Genomic DNA, 19,189 nt, shown 5'->3' with positions numbered 1-19,189 from the left:
TTCTCAAAAAGCATAATGAGTCAACGGTTAAGTATTACAATTCCTTATTGAGGCAGTTAGATTTGTGTTAAGTCCTGGGGTATAACTTTTTTACCTTCATGAAAGTAGATTGTGTTAGAAATTCAAGATTAATGATCCCTAACAACTGTAATGGAGAAGGAAATGGCAACCCACTCCAGTGTTCTTGCCTGGAGAATCCCAGGGATGGGTGGGCTGCTGTCTATGGGGTCGCAGAGTCGGACACGACTGAAGTGACTTAGCAGCAGCAGCAGTGGCAACAACTGTAAAAAGTATAATTAGTGGGAAATGTACAATTAAACATGGTGGAGACTATTGAAGCTGAAGTGATTCTGGGCTCAATATGCAGTGTTATTAGGTCCCAATATGCTTATCTCCTGTTGATTCTGATCAGACTTAGCCATTAATCACTTTAACTCATAACTCAAACATGTACTGCTGACAATAGCCATTTTATAGCCTGAAGTTTAGAGAATATGGAATTCTTCATTGCTGTTATTTGTTTTTGCCTCCACTTTGCTCTTAAACTTTTTCTGAACTGTTTTTCAAATTACTTCACTTCCATCTCAGTTCAGTTCAGTTCAGTCGCTCAGTCGTGTCCGACTCTTTGTGACCCCATGAATCGCAGCACCCCAGGCTTCCCTGTCCATCACCAACTCCCAGAGTTCACTCAGACTCACGTCCATCAAGTCAGTGATGCCATCCAGCCATCTCATCCTCTGTCGTCCCCTTCTCCTCCTGCCCCCAATCCCTCCCAGCATCAGAGTCTTTTCCAATAAATCAACTCTTCAAAATGAGGTGGCTAAAGTACTGGAGTTTCAGCTTTAGCATCATTCCTTCCAAAGAAATCCCAGGGCTGATCTTCAGAATGGACTGGTTGGATCTCCTTGCAGTCCAAGGGACTCTCAAGAGTCTTCTCCAACACCATAGTTCAAAAGCATCAGTTCTTTGCACTCAGCCTTCTTCACAGTCCAACTCTCACATCCATACATGACCACAGGAAAAACCATAGCTTTGACTAGATGGACCTTTGTTGGCAAAGTAATGTCTCTGCTTTTCAATATGCTATCTAGGTTGGTCATAACTTTTCTTCCAAGGAGTCACTTCCATCTAGTCATTGACAATTAGTTTTGTTCCATTAGCACAAAGAAAAATACTGTAGAAGAGGGGTTGTTTTTTTTTTTTTTTGGCTGCACTGCACAGCTTTTAGGATCTTAGTTCCCCAAGCAGGTATTGAACCCAGATCCTTGGCAGTAAGAATACAACAGACTCTTAACCACTGGACCACCAAGAAATTCCTGCTGAAGATTTGAGTTTCAAAAAAAAAGTATTGCTTGACTTGAAGCCTTCAAATGGAACCTCAGAAGAATTTATTTTCAATCATATCTATACAATAGAGCGTATATATCAGAACATACATATAATAAATATATATATATGTATATGAGAAGAAGAAATACTGTGTTCGTATATGCTGGTGACTGAAGAACATATCCACTGACCTAACTTATTAAACTAGGTGGTTACTTAAGTTTGGGATTTAAAGAAGTCTTGAGAATCTGGCTGCTAAAGAATATCTGTACTGTCAAAACAGTTACACCAGGTACCCTTTGAGGGTTTAAAGGACTTCTACTGGAATTTAGCTATTGTCTATCCAGGCACAGTTTAGCCATGATAAGTTCTAGATTTTACAGAGCCAACCTGATTTCAAATCACTATTCTATTGTCTTTGAATCATCAATGTTTCTCAAAAAAAAAAAAAAAATATATATATATATATATATACCATCAGTGCCCAAACTCTACATACCAGGTTGCACAAAAGTCTGGAAGTGATTCATAAATGCCAAACCAATTTTTGATTTATAATATACTTTGGTCACTGTATATATAATTTTTAAAAGTAATGTATGAAACTATTTGCAAGCAATGTATTCAACACAGAATGACTGAGTGCCAGCTCTGGTCTCACTGACTGTTCACCTTGTGGCGGGATGTCCTGGGTTGGGGTAGATGTGAGAAACAGACAAGTTATCTGCCTTCACAGAGCTTATATTTTAGTGATGGGAGACTAACAATGAACAAAATAAGTAAGTACAGCAATGCAGCCTGCTAGAAGATGCTGTTATGCTGGGAAACAAGACAGGGGAGGGTCAGAAGGGAAGCCTAGAGTGGGTTTACTGAAATTTTAAATATGTTAGACAGGGAAGGAGTCCCTAAGAAGGCGACATGCCAGATGATAGGAAGATGAGGAACAAGCCAAGTGGAGACGTGGAAGAATTTCGTCAGGAGGATAGTGAGCACAGGGATTCGGGGTGGGGGTCGGTCTGGTGTGTGTGAGCAACAGGAAGGAAGCACAACTAGACTGGAGAACATGGAGGAGGGTAGAAGAAGGTCCGATCAGAGAGGTAAGGGGGAAGCCTTAGTGCCTAAGGGATCTTGCTTAAGGATTCCTGATTTTAAAAATGTCACAAGGACATTCTTCTGTGTTTATTGCAAATGTCTAAAGGAATCTAGGATAAACGGGTTAGTTGTTTTTCACTTAGTTTTGAAGGCTTAAGGGGTTTTGTGTGTTATTCCTCTTGTTTTCCATTTGGCATGAACTACTTATACTTAAAAAAAATTAAACAGACAAGCAACAAGAAAAAGCTACTGAAGCCTGAGAGTTGGATAATATCAGTTACTTTCTCATGTCTAATAACGCATACCTGGGAAACACAACGCACTTGTTATAAATACCCAATGCAAATCAAGAATAAACAGCTACTTTGTTTTAAAATAAATAAAAATAAAAAGTAAAGAATGCCACAAACCTCATAGCTTCAGGCAACAAGGAAGACAGGTTGCTCTCTAGCCCACTATCCGATATGGACAATAATGTCTTAGTGGCTCAACAGTAACACGGTCATTATTTGTGGATTTCAAATCATATAGGGACTCAGTTCAGTTCAGTTCAGTTCGGTCACTCAGTCGTGTCCGACTCTTTGCTACCCCATGAACCGCAGTTCGCCAGGCCTCCCTGTCCATCACCAACTCCCAGAGTTCACTCAAACTCATGTGCATCGAGTTGGTGATGCCCTCCAGCCATCTCATCCTCTGTCGTCCCCTTCTCCTCCTGCCCTCAATCCCTCCCAGCATCAGAGTCTTTTCCAATGAGTCAACTCTTCACATCATGTGGCCAAAGTATTGGAGTTTCAGTCTCAGCATCAGTCCTTCCAGTGAACACCCAGGACTGGTGTCCTTTAGGATGGACTGGTTGGATCTCCTTGCAGTCCAAGGGACTCTCAAGAGTCTTCTCCAACACCACAGTTCAAAAGCATCAATTCTTCGGTGCTCAGCTTTCTTCACAGTCCAACTCTCACATCCATACACGACCACAGGAAAAACCATAGCCTTGACTAGACGGACCTTCATTGGCAAAGTAATGTCTCTGCTTTTGAATATGCTATCTAGGTTGGTCATAACTTTCCTTCCAAGGAGTAAGTGTCTTTTAATTTCATGGCTGCAATCACCATCTGCAGTGATTTTGGAGCCCAAAAAAATAAAGTCTGACACTGTTTCCACTGTTTCCCCATCTGTTTCCCATGAAGTGATGGGACCAGATGCCATGATCTTTGTTTTCTGAATGTTGAGCTTTAAGCCAACTTTTTCACTCTCTTCTTTCACTTTCATCAAAAGGCTTTTTAGTTCCTCTTCACTTTCTGCCATAAGGGTGGTGTCATCTGCATATCTGAGGTTATTGATATTTCTCCCAGCAATCTTGATTCCAGCTTGTGCTTCTTCCAGCCCAGTGTTTCTCATGATGTACTCTCCATATAAGTTAAATAGGCAGGGTGACAATATACAGCCTTGACATACTCCTATTTGGACATATTTCCTATTTGGAACCAGTCTGTTGTTCCATGTCCAGTTCTAACTGTTGCTTCCTGACCTGCATATAGGTTTCTCAAGAGACAGGTCAGGTGGTCTGGTATTCCCATCTCTTGAAGGGTTTTCCACAGTTTATTGTGATCCACAGAGTCAAAGGCTTTGGCATAGTCAATAAAGCAGAAATAGATGTTTTTCTGGAACTCTCTTGCTTTTTCAATGATCCAGAGATGTTGGCAATTTGATCTCTGGTTCCTCTGCCTTTTCTAAAGCCAGCTTGAACATCTGGAATTCCATGGTTCAGGTATTGCTGAAGCCTGGCTTGGAGAATTTTAAGCATTACTTTACTACCATGTGAGATGAGTACAATTGTGCAGTAGTTTGAGCATTCTCTGGCATTGTCTTTCTTTGGGATTGCAATGAAAACTGACGTTTTCCAGTCCCGTGGCCACTGCTGAGTTTTCCAAATTTGCTGGCATATTGAGTGCAGCACTTTCACAGCATCATCTTTCACGATTTGAAATAGCTCAACTGGAATTCCATCACCTCCACTAGCTTTGTTCATAGTGATGCTTTCTAAGGCCCACTTGACTTCACATTCCAGGATGTCTGGTTCTACAAACACAAATGCATCTTATAATATAGTAACACAGAAAATACAATAATAAAATATAGTTATAAAACATAGTGCCTTGTGAGTTGCAGACAAGGTGCTGGGAGACAGACTTCAGCAGAGAAGATCAGGCATTGAACACAGGAGAGGATTTCAGGAAGAAGGGAGAAGGAGACTTGTTTCCCATAATCCATGTTATTTAGGAAAGAGCAGCACAGAGTGGGACAATTCTGCATTAGCTGAGGCAGAAGAGCACAGGTCTGCTTGGCACACAGAAGTCTGACATTTTTCGACTTGCATCTTACCACCCATCATATTATTTTCCTACCCCTCTACACTCAGAGCTGCTGCAAACCAGACAGCATCTCTCTGCCCAATTTGAAAAAGGCTCCCCTGCTTCTAGACAGTTTGTTTTCATCTGCTAGAATCTTGTAGCACATTGATTTTGTGAGAACAAGATGCTTTACTGCCATCTGCCAGAATGCCAGGATAAAGCACACACACTGCATCCACAGTGGGAGCACATCTCGAGTTCTGCAGTGCATATGCTGTACAACCGTGCATGGTGGCTGTGCGGGTAGGAGTTAGTTGTGAATAAGGCAGGGCAACAACTCTTTAATCTGGTGCTGCCCAGAAGGATGGGGAAATCTCAGGACTGTATTCATTGGTTCCCCAAAAAATCCTTGATTTTCCATCCTAGCTGGACCTCCATGATGGTTGCATCCCTGAGGCAGCTTTTCCAAACTTAATCTACTTTTCTCCCATCCCAGGTGATACTCATGGTAAAGAATCTGTCTGCCAATGCAGGAGACATAAGATACGCAGGTTCGATCCCTGGGTCAGGAAGATTCCCCAGAGGAGGAAATGGCAACTACCCACTCCAGTATTCTTGCCTGGAGAATCCTATGGACAGAGGAGCCTGGTGAGCTACAGTCAATGAGGCTACAAAAGAGTCAGACGTGACTTAGCAACTGAGTATGCATTAATCTACTTTTCTCCCACCCCTAGTCTTATCCCTGACCTCTCAAATCAATAGGTAACTTATCTTTCAGTTTTCTTCCTTCCAACTCATTGTTCTCGGTCTTCCCCATCTGCCCCTCTCCACTCCGGACAAAGAGCTGCCCCCGCTGCTTTCTTCCACAATCTGTAGTCACAGTTTTGTCCTCGCCCATCCGCATTAGAACAAAGCTCTATGGGTCACTCTTCTCTACGTCCTCAGTCTCTCCCCCTCTGTTGCCTCCTTTCTCTGAGATCTAACACATGCCAGGCTCCTTCATGCACTAACATAAACTTCTGTCTCCTCTTTCCCTTCAAGATATCTTTACCATCTAGCTTTCTCTTTGATGCCAAACCTCTGGGAAAAAACCTAAGGTAGTGTTTCTCCATAGGAAAACTATGAATTTCCCCTCAGAAAATATGTTCCTATCACCTACATACAAAGTTTTCACCCGATTTAAAGAGGTTAATGAATCCTCTGAAGCCCTTCCATGGATCCCAAGGGTCTGGGAATAGGGGCAGAGGGCTCATCAGTCACACTGACTCGGAAACTCACGCTGGTACAGCAGCGATGACACCAGATGAGTCTGGCTGCTGGTAGCAGCTACATCTCAGCTACCTGTTAGATCAGCCCTGAGCATCCCGGGAGAGTCCCCCAAAATATCATTTCTGTGACTCAGTCCTGTAAATGACACTGACAATCATATTACATTTCTCAGCCATCCAGGGGTGTGTTTCCTGCTTTCAGTCAGGAATGCTGCCCACCATGCTCACAGATGACTTTCCAATTTGGTTTTAATATTGATGTAAGTAAAATATATGGGGCTTTCCCGGTGGCTCAGCAATAAAGAATCCAGCTGCCAATACAGGAGACATGGGTTCAGTCCTTGGGTTGGGAAGTTCCCCTGGAGAAAGAAACGGCAGCCCACTCCAGTATTTTTGCCTGGAAAATCCCATGGATAGAGAAGCCTGGTGAGCTACAGTCCATGAAGTTGCAGAGAGTCAGAAATGACTGAGCACACACACAAGAACAAAGTCAAGTAAAATATAGAATCCAAGAGGGTGGAAACAAGGAGAAACTCTAGAAATATTGAGTCTGGACCTCTCCGTTCTCAGGTCAGCCCCACAGCATCCATGTGACCTTGGGCCAGTATTTAACCTCTTTATTCCTTGGCCTCCTTACCTGTAAAATGAAGGGAATAAACAGCTACCTCACAGAGCTGTCGAGCTAATGGAACAAATTACTTGAGAAATAATGTGAAGAATTTAGCACAGCGTCTGACACATGGAGATCAGTAAGGAGGTTGCTCTGCTTCTCTATGGTTCTTACTCATCTGGTCCACCCCCAACTCGTTAGCAGCAAAGCGAGAAAACTCAGGTGCATAAGGCCTGTTCTGGCAACCTCCCCACTATACCATGTGTGTATAAGTATCACGTTTACATGTAGGAAGGATACAAAACTTTGTAATAGTGTATACAATTGATGTGTGATAGATACTTGATGAAATGAAGAGTTGGGCCACACTGGCCTTCCAAACTCCAGAGAAAGACAAGCTGATAGCATTGTCAAATGAATACAATGATTTGCCTTAGATTTCTCTTTTTAATCAACCTATTTTGGGTACAAACCTCACAAAAGGAGAGAATGTGCAACTGTTTAGCCATTTTTCACTGAAGTGAGTATCTTCGCTCATAACTATGCTGCATTTCATTAAAAATTCAGTGGGATATGGAATGGGATCCTGCCTAACCACAAGCTGGGTGAGTAATTATCTGTCCTGATTTTTGAGATTACTCTTAGCTTGCATTCCCATTTTGTCTAAATGATAATATTAAACTAGCAGGGACTTATTACCACCAGGTCTTCACTGCTGCGCACCAGCTTGCTCTAGCTGCAGCGCATGGTGCTACTCTCCACTTGTGGTGTGTGGGCTTCTCATTGCAGTGGCTTCTCTTGTTGCGGAGCCCAGGCTCTAGGCACACAAGCTTCAGTGGTTGTGGCACATGGGCTTCCCTGTCCTACAGAATGTGGGATCTTCGTGGACCAGAGATCAAACCTGTGTCCCCTGCATTGGCAGACAGATTCTGAACCACTGGACCACCAAAGAAGTCCCATCATTTATTACTGTTGCTGTTGCTGTTATTATTATTACAAACACACCAAAGAGATTCAAAGAATAAGTAGCATAGAATCCAAGTTACTTTACAAAGGCAGCTCAGAAACTGAGCACTGTCTTTTAAAAATATGTGAATGTTCTGAAATTTTTTTAAAGTTTTAAAAATGTGAGAATGCTATATGCTGTAATAGTTAAAGTCATTAACTATCTCATAGTTAAAGAATAGTCATTTGGTAAGTATAAAGTGGGAGACTTCCCAGGTGGCTCACTGATATAGAACCCGCCTGCGAATGCAGGAGACACAAGAGACGTGGGTTCAATCCCTGGGTCGGGAAGATCCCCTGGAGGAGGGCATGGCAACCCACTCTAGTATTCTTATCTGGAACATCCCATGGAGCCTAGTGGGCTACAGTCCATGGGGTTGCAAAGAGTCAGACATGACTGAGAATGCACTCACACATGCAAATATAAAGTAAATCCAGTAAGACTGGATTTACACTTTTGTTCATTTTTTATTACTAGTTTTTTTTTAATCTATTAAAATATAATCAGTTTATCCTCCTACTTTGGGGCAGGACCACACTTAGAAGAATTTTACCAGACTTTCTTTCCTTTATCCACGAAGATCACCAGAGGAGGCTCTGTCATCTTCCTTTCTTTGCCTCTCTGGCAAAAATAAAATGAGCCAACAAACCAAACACACTTTCTCTTCATGCTCTTAATGAATATCAAGGACTTATTTTTCCTTTCTTCATATTTTACATTTTGCAAAAACATGCTGCTAAATAAAGTGCTCCCAAGAGAGGAAGCTGGAATTACCTATGCTGAATCAGGCAGGTCTGATGCCAGCATTCCTGGGCTGCAGTTTTATCTTTAGGGTCCCCCATATCCTCCTCTGCTACCTACCACATTGCTGCACCACCTCTTAGCAAACCCAGCATTTGCCTAAGATCTTGAAAGGTGTGGCAAACACTTTAAATGCCTACCTCTACCCAGCATCCTTGTGTCTCCTCTTCCTTATCACAGCCCCAATTTATACGAGGCAGCAATATGACCATCTAACGGGTGGTACTTCCCAATGACATTCTGGCTTTGAGAATGTAACAGAAATGCTTGTGACTTTCAGGAACTATTTCTAGACAGAGGACACGCCTTTCTTCTCCTTCTTTCTCCCCCTCCCCCCACTGTGTCCCCTCCTTACTTTCTCTTCCTTCTCTCCTGCTTCTATGTTATAAACATAGTCATGCTATCAGCTGGATCACTAGCAACCATACTGAACCATGGAGTGAGCATAAGAATGGAAGTCATGTGCTTAGGATGACAGACAAGGGAAACAAAATCTTGGATCACTGATGAACTTGGACTGCTGAAGGCAGAAATAAACCATATCAAATTTAAGTTCCTGTTATTTTGTCTTGTTTCATATTGTTATTTTGTCATGTGGAACTGAACTTGATCCAAACTGAAGCTCCAATACTTTGGCTGCCTGATGCGAAGAGCCAACTCATTGGAAAAGACCCTCATGCTGGGAAGGATTGAGGGCAGGAGGAGAAGGGGGTGACAGAGGATGAGATGGTTGGATGGCATCACTGTCTCAATGGACATGAGTTTGAGCTAACTCCAGGAGATAGTAAAGGACAGGGAAACCTGGCGTGCTGCAATCCATGGGGTGGCAAAGAGTCGGACATGACTGAGCAACTAAACAACAACAACAGGAGATAACATGGATGTTTCAGAAAATGCAGAGAGAACATCAGTGAGATAGTACCCATCCACCTCACCCACCATTTCCTTCCCCAGGACAACACCAGAATTAGAACACATACATGGGGAAACAAGAGTTTTAAGTTGGACCTTTAATTGAAGTTTATAAGAGATCATGAATTGGTTTAAGGATGTTCTATCATAAAAAGGTCACCCTGATTATGGACTATAATGAAATATAGGAAATACAGAAAACTACATTATGGATTTCTCTTCTCAACCTAAGTGCCCATTGACAGATGAATGGATAAAGAAGATGTGGTACATACATGTAGTGGAATATTACTCAGCCAAAAAAGAATGAAATAATGCCATTTGCAGCAACATGAATGGACCTAGAGATTTTCATACTAAGTGAAGTAAGCCAGGCAAAGACAGATGTCATATGAAAACACTTATATGAGGAATCTATAAAAAAGGATCCAAATGAATTTATTTACAAAACAGAAATAGACTCACAGACATAGAAAACAAACTTATGATTACCAAAGGGGAAGGAGGAGATGGATACATTAGGAATTTGGGATTAAAATGTACATACTACTATATATAAGACAGATAACCAACAAGGACCTACTGTATAGCTCAGGGAACTATACTTAGTATCTTGTAATAACCTATAATGAAAGAGAATATAAAAAATAATATATATATTTTATGCATATGAATAACTGAATCACTTTACTGTATACCTGAAACTAACAATAAAAAATTTTAAATAAATGAAGCTCTCTTCTCAACCAAAGGAGCACAGATGCATGCTCATGTCCAACTCTTTGCAACCCCATGGACTATAGCCCACCTGGCTCTTCTGTCCAGGGGATTTTCCCAGCAAGAATACTGCAGTGGGTTGCCATTTCCTTCTCCAGGCAACCAAAGGATCCTCATTCATAAATGTTAATTTCTTGATATTTAACACTTTCTCAATCTTTCAATTATGTGTTTACAGTTTTCTCCCACTATTCAAAAAGTAAAAGAGAAGATTCAATGAGTACCACTGATAATATGTATACTAATATTTTATTGCTATTTGAAAAGAACATGGTAGTGCTGAAGTGTAACTCTTAGTCCTCAGAGAATATTTCATTCTGAAATAAAAGGAGTTGAATTTTTTGTAATGATATAAAAGATAAAAGTATTTTTAAAGCACCCAAATAATTCATAGAGGCACTGTTTGTAACAGCAAAGAATTGAAAATATGTAAATGGTCTGACAGCAGAACAGAGAATCTGTAGTATGTTCATAGGATGAAACACGCACGACACAGTAATAAAAATGAGCGGCTGCAGAAACAATGTAGATGAACTCACAAACAAGTGCAGTGCAGAAGAAAAGAAAGTTAGTTGTTCAGTCGAGTCTGCCTCTTTGCGACCCTGCGGACTATAGCCCGCCAGGCTCCTCTGTTCACAGAATTCTCCAGGCAAGAATACTGGACTGGGTTGCCATTCTCTTCTCCAGGAGGTCTTCTGAACCTGGGGGTGAAACCGGGTCTCCTGCATTGCAGGCAGATTCTTTACTGTTTGAGCCACCAGGGAAGCCCAAAAGAAGCCAGATACAAAAGAATATAGAGTGTATGAACCCATTTACGGAAAGTTCAAAAGAAAGGAAAACTAATCACCCAAGTTAGTAGTTAGGATAGTGGTTTCCTTTGTGGGAGCCAGTGATTGGGAGAAAGTAGGAAGGAGTATCAATGAAACTGCTAATGTTCTATCTCTTCATCTAGAACACACACCTTATAGAAAGGCTAAGTTCACTTTGTAAAGCTGAACTATAAATTTATGAGCTTTTACATTTATGTATGTAAAATAAAATCACTTCAGATGGTGACTGCAGCCATCAAGTTAAAAGTTGCTTACTCCTTGAAAGAAAGGCTATGACAAACACAGACAGCATATTACAAGCAGAGACATTATTTTGCCAACAAAGGTCCGTCTAGTCAAAGCTATGGTTTTTCTAGTAGTCATGTATGGATGTGACAGTTGGAGCATAAAGAAGGCTGAGCACCAAAGAACTAATGTTTTTGAACTGTGGGGCTGGAAAAGACTCTTGAGAGTCCCTCGGACTGCAAGGAGATCAATCCAGTCAATCCTAAAGGAAATCAACCCAGAATATTCATTGGAAGGACTGATACTGAAGCTGAAGCTCCAATACTTTGGCCATCTGATGCAAAGAGCCAACTCACTAGAAAAGAAAGATTGAAGGCAGAAGGAGAAGGGGACGACAGAGGAGATGGTTGGATGACATCACTGACTCAATGGACATGAGTTTGAGCAAGCTCTGGCAGATGGTGAAGGACAGGGAAGCCTGGTGTGCTGCAGTCCATGGGGTCAAGAAGATGTGACATGACATGACAACAACAAGATATACTTCAATAAGAAGTTTGCTTTGATAAAAGCAAATTGAAATAATCACCATCTGATTTGATATTCCCATCCTTGCTTCCCAAATCCAGCTGAGAAGTTAGAACATTTGCTCTCTTACCCTCCAGCCAGCATCAGGATTTTGAGTGACATGAGGCTCACTTCTCTGCCTTTGTTTCTCCTTGATAGTTCCATTTTTGAATGGAAATCACCCAGTCCTATGCATTCCTCCTGTATTTTCTCTAACTTCTCTAGGATCATATTTGAATTATTTGGGAGACACAAAATTCTAGGTTTCTTTCCGTCATAGTTCTTTTTCATTTTTAATTTTTTTTTTACATTTGCTCCCAGTGGCAGACAGGGAGTTTCCATTGTACATTCATCTATTAATAACTGAACCATAGTCCTAAACCAAAAGATCTGCCAGGTCACTGGCATGGCTTCAGTAGTGCATATTCTAGATATGACTGATCAATGGCTCATCCATTACCCTAGCAGGTTATTCTACTTGGAGCACTCACTTTAAAGTAGCTCATCTGAGGAGGTTAACAAACTAATTTGTCTGCTATAGCCTTGACTTTTAAAGTTCTTTTTTTATTATTTTTATTACTATTGTAAATGTTCTCTGCAGTTTCACTATACTTTTAATAATTGAGAACAGAGCTCCAAACACCTCCAAGCCAGGCCCAGAGGACTCTCAAGTCAGAAGGGCATAAGCTAATCCATGGCAGCATCTCTCAGGAGCCGCAGGAGGCCTGTAAATGCAGGCATGATGCTAGACAGCAGACAGCTACAGAGTCACAGCTGCAAAAAACCCTTCTTCAGGGACTGAAGATTTTGGCCTGTAAAGTTCTTCCCAGTGGTACCCTCACCCTTGGATAAATTCCTCTGCTGATAAAATAAATTACAGAGCAAAAGATGTTTTTGATAATGGCTGATACTATGGAATTGAGAGTGGTTTGCAAACCCTTCTTGACCTTGGAATTTAAGTCCATTTAGGTAGAAGGGTCCTGTCTGCTTGAAAGAAGGGCAAGAAAGGAGCCTTACCCCCTGAGCTGCTCCCCTCCCATCAACTGCTTCTAAATGGGCTCCACTGGGTCACTGGGCACCACTGCACTGAATCTTTGTCCTCATAAAGTGGTATAGTTCTCAGGCCACTGGAAGAGCATTTCTCAAATTTAATCCTCCAATGGATGCCAGATTGCATAATAATCCCTGGGAGAGCTGGCTAATACTCAGATTCCCAGGCATGATCAAATTCAGTAGTGGATCCTGGGAATCTGTATATTTAACAAGGTCAATAGGTGGTTCTGATACACAAACAAGCCCAGGAATCATGGTCGTGGCCTAGACAAAAACCTATACCCATGTTTTTGGAACTGAGTACCAAGGACCATCAGTACCAGAATCACCTATGTGTCTGAGATGTGCACATTAGCACCTGTGAGGCTAGGCTGACATGTGGAGCATGGGGACTACTTTAGTTGAGTTGAATGAGGGTTCACATCTTCACTGTATTGAAAGCAAGATGCTCTTGGACCCAAAAACCTTCCACGTGGATTCAAGTTTCTGCCCACAGTTTCTCCGATAGAGTTTCTGCACTTCAGACCAAAGTGTCTTCTAAGAGACCCACCAATGTCCTTGCTCAATTTGATTAGTTTCTTCTCTCTTCTTCCCCCATTCAAGAATCTTTTATCTAGGCTTAGGGTTAGAAAAATCAGCTCAAATTGATTCATGTTCTAAGTCTCTTGTCATCATCTTGGATCTCTGCCAAAAAATCAAGTTCCTTTTCTCTGTGATCTGCTGAGACCTCCTTTTCCCAAGACATGAAGTTGGAAAGCTCCAGCTATTTGAGGTAGAGAAAGGCCCTCAGGGGGTACAGGTAAATGGACACCAGTTCATGCAAACACCCATTTCTTCAGCTGCCTGTTAGGCACCAGGTATGTTCAGCTTGAGCTTCCCTGATAGCTCAGCTGGTAAAGAATCCTCCTGCAGTGCGGGAGACCTGGGTTCGATCCCTGGGTTGGGAGGATTCCCTGGAGAAGGAAAAGGCTACCCACTCTAGTATTCTGGCCTGGAGAATTCCATGGACTGTGCAGTCCATGGAGTCGCAAAGAGTCAGGCACCACTGAGCAACTTTCACACGTTCAGCTTGTAAAAACACATGGATTTGTACAAAAGTACACTTATAATTTGTGCATTTTTTCTGTCTGTATTACAGCAAGACCAAACCAGTCAATCTTAAAGGACATCAACACTGAATACTCATTGGAAGGACTGATGCTGAAGCTTCAGTACTTTGGCCACCTGATACAAACAGCTGACTCATTGGAAAAGACCCTGATGCTGGGAAAGATTGAAGGCAGATGGAGAAGAGGGCCACAGAGGATGAGATGGTTGGATAGCATCATCAATTCAGTGGCCATGAACTTGGGCAAACTCCAAGAGATGGCAAGGGACAGGTAAGCCTAGCATGCTGCAGTTCAGGGGGTCATGAAGAATTGAACACGACTTGGTGACTGAACAACAACATATTATACTTTACTATATGTATTATAAATTTTATTAAATTTATAATAAAAACTGGTTAATGCCATAAAACCAATACAGATTCTTGATCAGTAGAGACAAAGATAGAGATACAGATACATTCTGAACAGAAATTGTCAGTGGAGACACTTCCCTGGTGGTCCAGTGGCTAAGAATCCACACTCCCAATGCATGGGGCATGGGTTAGATCCCAGGCTGGGGAACTAAGATCCCATCTACTGTGAAACAACTAAACCCGTGCACTGCAACTGTTGAGTCTGTGCACTCTAGAGCCTGTGTGCAGCAACTAGAGAAAGCCCACGTGCTACAACAAAGACCCAGCAAGGCCAAAAAAAAAAGATTGTCAGTGGAAGTTGTCTCAGTATTGTAATTAATTACAAGTGATTTTTATTTTCTTCACATTTATCCATATCCTTCAAATTGACTATCATAAACTCTTAAATATTTGTTTAGTTCTTAAAGTTTCTATTCTAAATGTGGACACTAATTAACATCAAAAGCAACATCCCCATCATGTTACCTGGAAGTGACCTCTGGGGCCTGCTCCAACAGGAAATTGTGAGCATGTTGTCTTTCATATAACTTTGTGGTTGCAGAGTTCATTTGCACAGGAAAGATTTTCATCTCTGTATATATCTGTACACACTTGCTGGAGCCAAAAGAAAACTTCAAAGAACTTATAAGAAATTGAATGCTTTTCAGAGACCTTTGCAAAGTCAGAGCCCTGTAAGTATTTATATAAGAAGCCACTTAATGTCTACTTGACTGATGGGAACTTAAGTTGCAATAAGGCAGCTGCTGAATAGAAAGGAAAGTGTTCTTAGAGATGAAAGAGACAAAGTTCCTCTCTGCTTTCTCCCAAGGGTCAGCATGATCCAGCATCCATGCCAAAGGCTAACACGAGGTCTTCCTGAATGACATTGGAAAAAAAAAACAGAATTTGGAAGCAGACAGAACTGGCTTTGGTGCCCAAACAACTTTCCCCTCAGAACCCCTCTCTTCCCCATCTCAATCCCTTCTTCCACCCCAACCACTCACCATTTAGTTTTCTATTCTTTTTCCCTCTTTCGCTCAGCTGGAGGACATTAAATACACATAAAGAGATGAACTGATTAGTGTTACCTGAAGACAGGTAGTATGTTCCCTGTATCCTTCCCTTTGTAAACAGGGAATTCTGGAAACAGGGGTTTTCAGATAGGTGGTCAGGATGGATATTTCTGGGCAGAAAGGAGCCATCTCCACCTCACCTCAGTGTTGTCCTAAGAGGCATGTCTCCACGTGAAGCCAGTTCAGCCCCTCTCTTGCTTGTAATAGTTCACAGGAATGCCAGGAACCTGTTTCCTCTGCTACCAGGCCCAGCAATGAGGTGGCCTCTTGTGCCAGTGGCTTCTTCGTGAAGGATAAGGAACGTGCCCCACGGCTCTCTCCACCACCACATATCTTCCCCCGCTCTGTTAGCAGGTACATGAATTTGCAAAGGTTTAGGGTGCCTCCCGCCCCTCCCAGACCAGACAGCTGCCTCCTTCCTGATCCACAACCTAGCCTTCAGCATGTGAACTCAATGGTGAACCGAAATTAGTACCCCAGACCACATCCATGTGGCCCTTCAACATCAGTCCTGCCAACTGCTTGGAACAATGTGTGTTTTACTTCTCTGGGCCTCTGTTTTCTCATCTGTAAAATGGAAAGGACAACAGTACCTATCTTATGGCATTATTGGAGATAAAATCAAATTAAATCAGGCAAAATGCTCAGCACAGTGTCCTGCAAATAGTACTAAATACATGTTAGTTGTTAAAACATCCAAAATCATTCTTTTCAGAGACTGTCCACAGGACAAGGGTGAGAACTCCTGGTTAACAACTTATTAGCATTTTGTATTGGGATTCCTTGGTAACTCAGCTGGTAAAGAATCCACCTGCAATGCAGGAGCCTCTGGTTTGATTCCTGGGTTGGGAAGATCCCCTGGAGAAGGGATAGGCTACCCATGCCAGTATTCTTGGGCTCCTCTGGTGGTTCAGACAATAAAGAATCCACCTGCAACGCAGGAGACCTGGGTTAGATCCCTTGGTTGGGAAGATCCCCTGGCAGGGGTGGGGTGGGGTGGGGTGGGGCATGGCAACCCACTCCAATATTCCTGCCTGGAGAATCCCCATGGACAGAGAAGCCTGGTGGACTACAGTCTATGGGGTCACAAAGAGTTGGACATGCCTGAGCGACTAAGCACACAGCATTGTGTATTAGGATTTGCATCAAGCAGTCCTCTACTCGAATGCCATTCACCAGTGTGTCATAGCTCCATTCACTACTGCTCACTACATGCCCAGCACGCTTCACCTGCGCCATCTCCCTTACTCCTCATGACAACCCTACAAGGCCAGTGCTGCTGTTCTCCCCATTTTATAGATGACAAATTGAGGGGCACTGAGGTTAGCTAAATGTCCAAGGTTGCATGGCTACTAAATGCCAGGACTGACATTCGAATCGAAGCACCCTGGCTCCACAGTCCACATCTCGGCTACAGTTGCAGACACGCGTGGTGGTGTGAGAGTCTCTATGGCTATGGCACACCTCTTTCCTGCACTAACCAGGGCTTGCACTCAAATGATGGCCCAGTGATGGAATGTTTAATGTTCTGAATACTTTGAAAATTTCAAGTATGTGTAACACCCATAGTCTGTAAACATTTCCCTTGGACAGTCAGGAATAAAAATAGCACAGGTTTTAAACAACAAATACTTTAGCAGTTATAGGGGAGACATCATTTTGCCTCTACTTTTCTGCGTTCTTTGGTTGACACCCTTCATAATAAAAGACAGATCAACAGAAAAAATATTTTTAAGTATATACTTACAAGAGCCCTACATAGATGTGAGATACCAAAAGTGGCCAGAAATTGAGGCTTAAATACCATCCTGAGCTAGGAAAAGCATAGGGAACTAGGACTTCAAAGAGAAGGAGGGTGAAACTTTGTTAAACAAAGGCTGCCCTGTTATGCTCTGATGGTAGCTCTCCTCCTGGTACAGGCCCCCTTTTAATGTAAATTTCCCTTCTCCTCTGTTTTCAGAGTTTCTCCTGTGTCTGCAGTTTTTCAAAATAATCTTATACCAAAGAGGCATATTTTGGGGTGGCACAGTCTGCTCACCTGCACAGGTAATGTACTCTAGAAATTGGGCTGAGCGCTTTATGTTGAGGGGCTCCCCAGGTGTCACAGTGGTTAAGAATCCACCTGTCAGTGCAGGAGACACAGGAGAGGCGGATTCGATCACTGGGTTGGGAGGAAATGGCAACCCACTCCAATATTCTTGCCTGGAGAATCCCATGGACAGAGGAGGCTGGCGGGCTACAGTCCATAGGGTCACAAAGAGTCGGACGCAGCTGACTATGCATGACAACTTTACATTGATCCTGTCTTCATCTTCACAACAACTCTATGAAATAGGTATTGTGGTTTCACTCATTTTACAGATGGGACCCAGAAAGGGCAAGTAACTTGCCAGAAGCCACACAGTCAGTGTTAGCACCTACCTTGTAGAGTTGTTTGGGGGATTAAAGGAGACAACGCGTGTAAACAAATGCTTAGAATAGGGCCCTTTTCTAACTGTTGGTCTAATCCTTGACCAAAGAGGTTATTAGACAGGCAAACCTTCCTCTTCCTAGTACTGACCACTTCTCACAGCATAACTTGGATATGTAATCAGATTAAAAATCTCCTTCCTATCATTTGTGCTGTTCACAGACTGATGCGTTTTAGTGGGGTTCTTTGTCTCTTAGAAGAGACCATTATGACTCAGTCAACATGGAAAGAGATCTTTACCAACTAAAACAACTACACCCAGTCACCAACTAGAAGAAAGATTTTTAAATTGACTGCCTATGAAGAAAATCCAGATTCCATAAATTTCCCCTTTTAACTCAAATTAACTTTTGGATCCCCAACATAATCAATTTAATAAATCTAACAGTAGGAATTTTCAGGAAGAATAAACTATAGTCAGGACTACATCATATATTTCTCTTTTTATCATTTAATTATATTCTTGCTATTTAAAAATTTGGTGGAAATTATAATTTATATCTGAAATAAGTCAGTTCCAATGGAATAGACACTTTATTGGGATCTTTTCCTTTCCTATCTCTTCTCCCACTCAAAGCCTCTGACTCTATCTTTCCCATCCACCACATCTCCAGAGCCAACTCAACCACTGCTCCTGGTTCCATATTGGGATGTAACTGGCTTCCCAACTTTCCAGTGGAATCCTTGACCAAAGAGGTTATTAGACAGGCAAACCTTTCTCTTCCTAATATTGACCACTTCTCATAGCATAACTTGGATACGTAATCAGATTAAAAGCCTCCTTCCCATCAGGGGTGAGGATGATGAAGGGAAGAAAAGAGAAAGAACACCCTGCTCTGCCACGCGCTGTGTTACCCTCTCCCAGCATGTGGGAGGGCCAGTGCTGAGTCAGAGCAGAAGCCATGGTTGACTCCTTTGTCCCCCCTCCTGACCTCTTCTGGGAACCTCTGTCTTTAAACTCCCAGAGTTTTCAAAGGATTAACAAGCACACTCTCAAAATGCCTTCTTTCTCCCTGCCCTTTCCTCCCTGCTCTGACTCATCGCTTTGTTCAACGGAGTAAACCTGGAGGCACTAGCCCCCACATTTCTCCACGGGCACTGAAAGGTGAGCAGACACAGTACAAATGGCAAAATGGACAGCATTTTAGTCACCTCCCATCTACCCCACTGTCCAGGGAGAGATTCCTGTCCCAGGGTTCTGAGATGATGGCCAATCATGTGACAACCAACCCTGGACAGATGGGATGAATGGCAGTTTACTAGACACATACAGCTCAGACAGTAAAGATTCTGCCTGCGATGCAGGAGGCCTAGGTTTGATCCCTGG

The sequence above is a fragment of the Bos indicus x Bos taurus genome, chromosome 5, assembly GCF_003369695.1.
Source record: "Bos indicus x Bos taurus breed Angus x Brahman F1 hybrid chromosome 5, Bos_hybrid_MaternalHap_v2.0, whole genome shotgun sequence".
Classification (NCBI taxonomy): domain Eukaryota; kingdom Metazoa; phylum Chordata; class Mammalia; order Artiodactyla; family Bovidae; genus Bos; species Bos indicus x Bos taurus.
Note: the sequence above shows the minus strand (reverse complement) of the source record.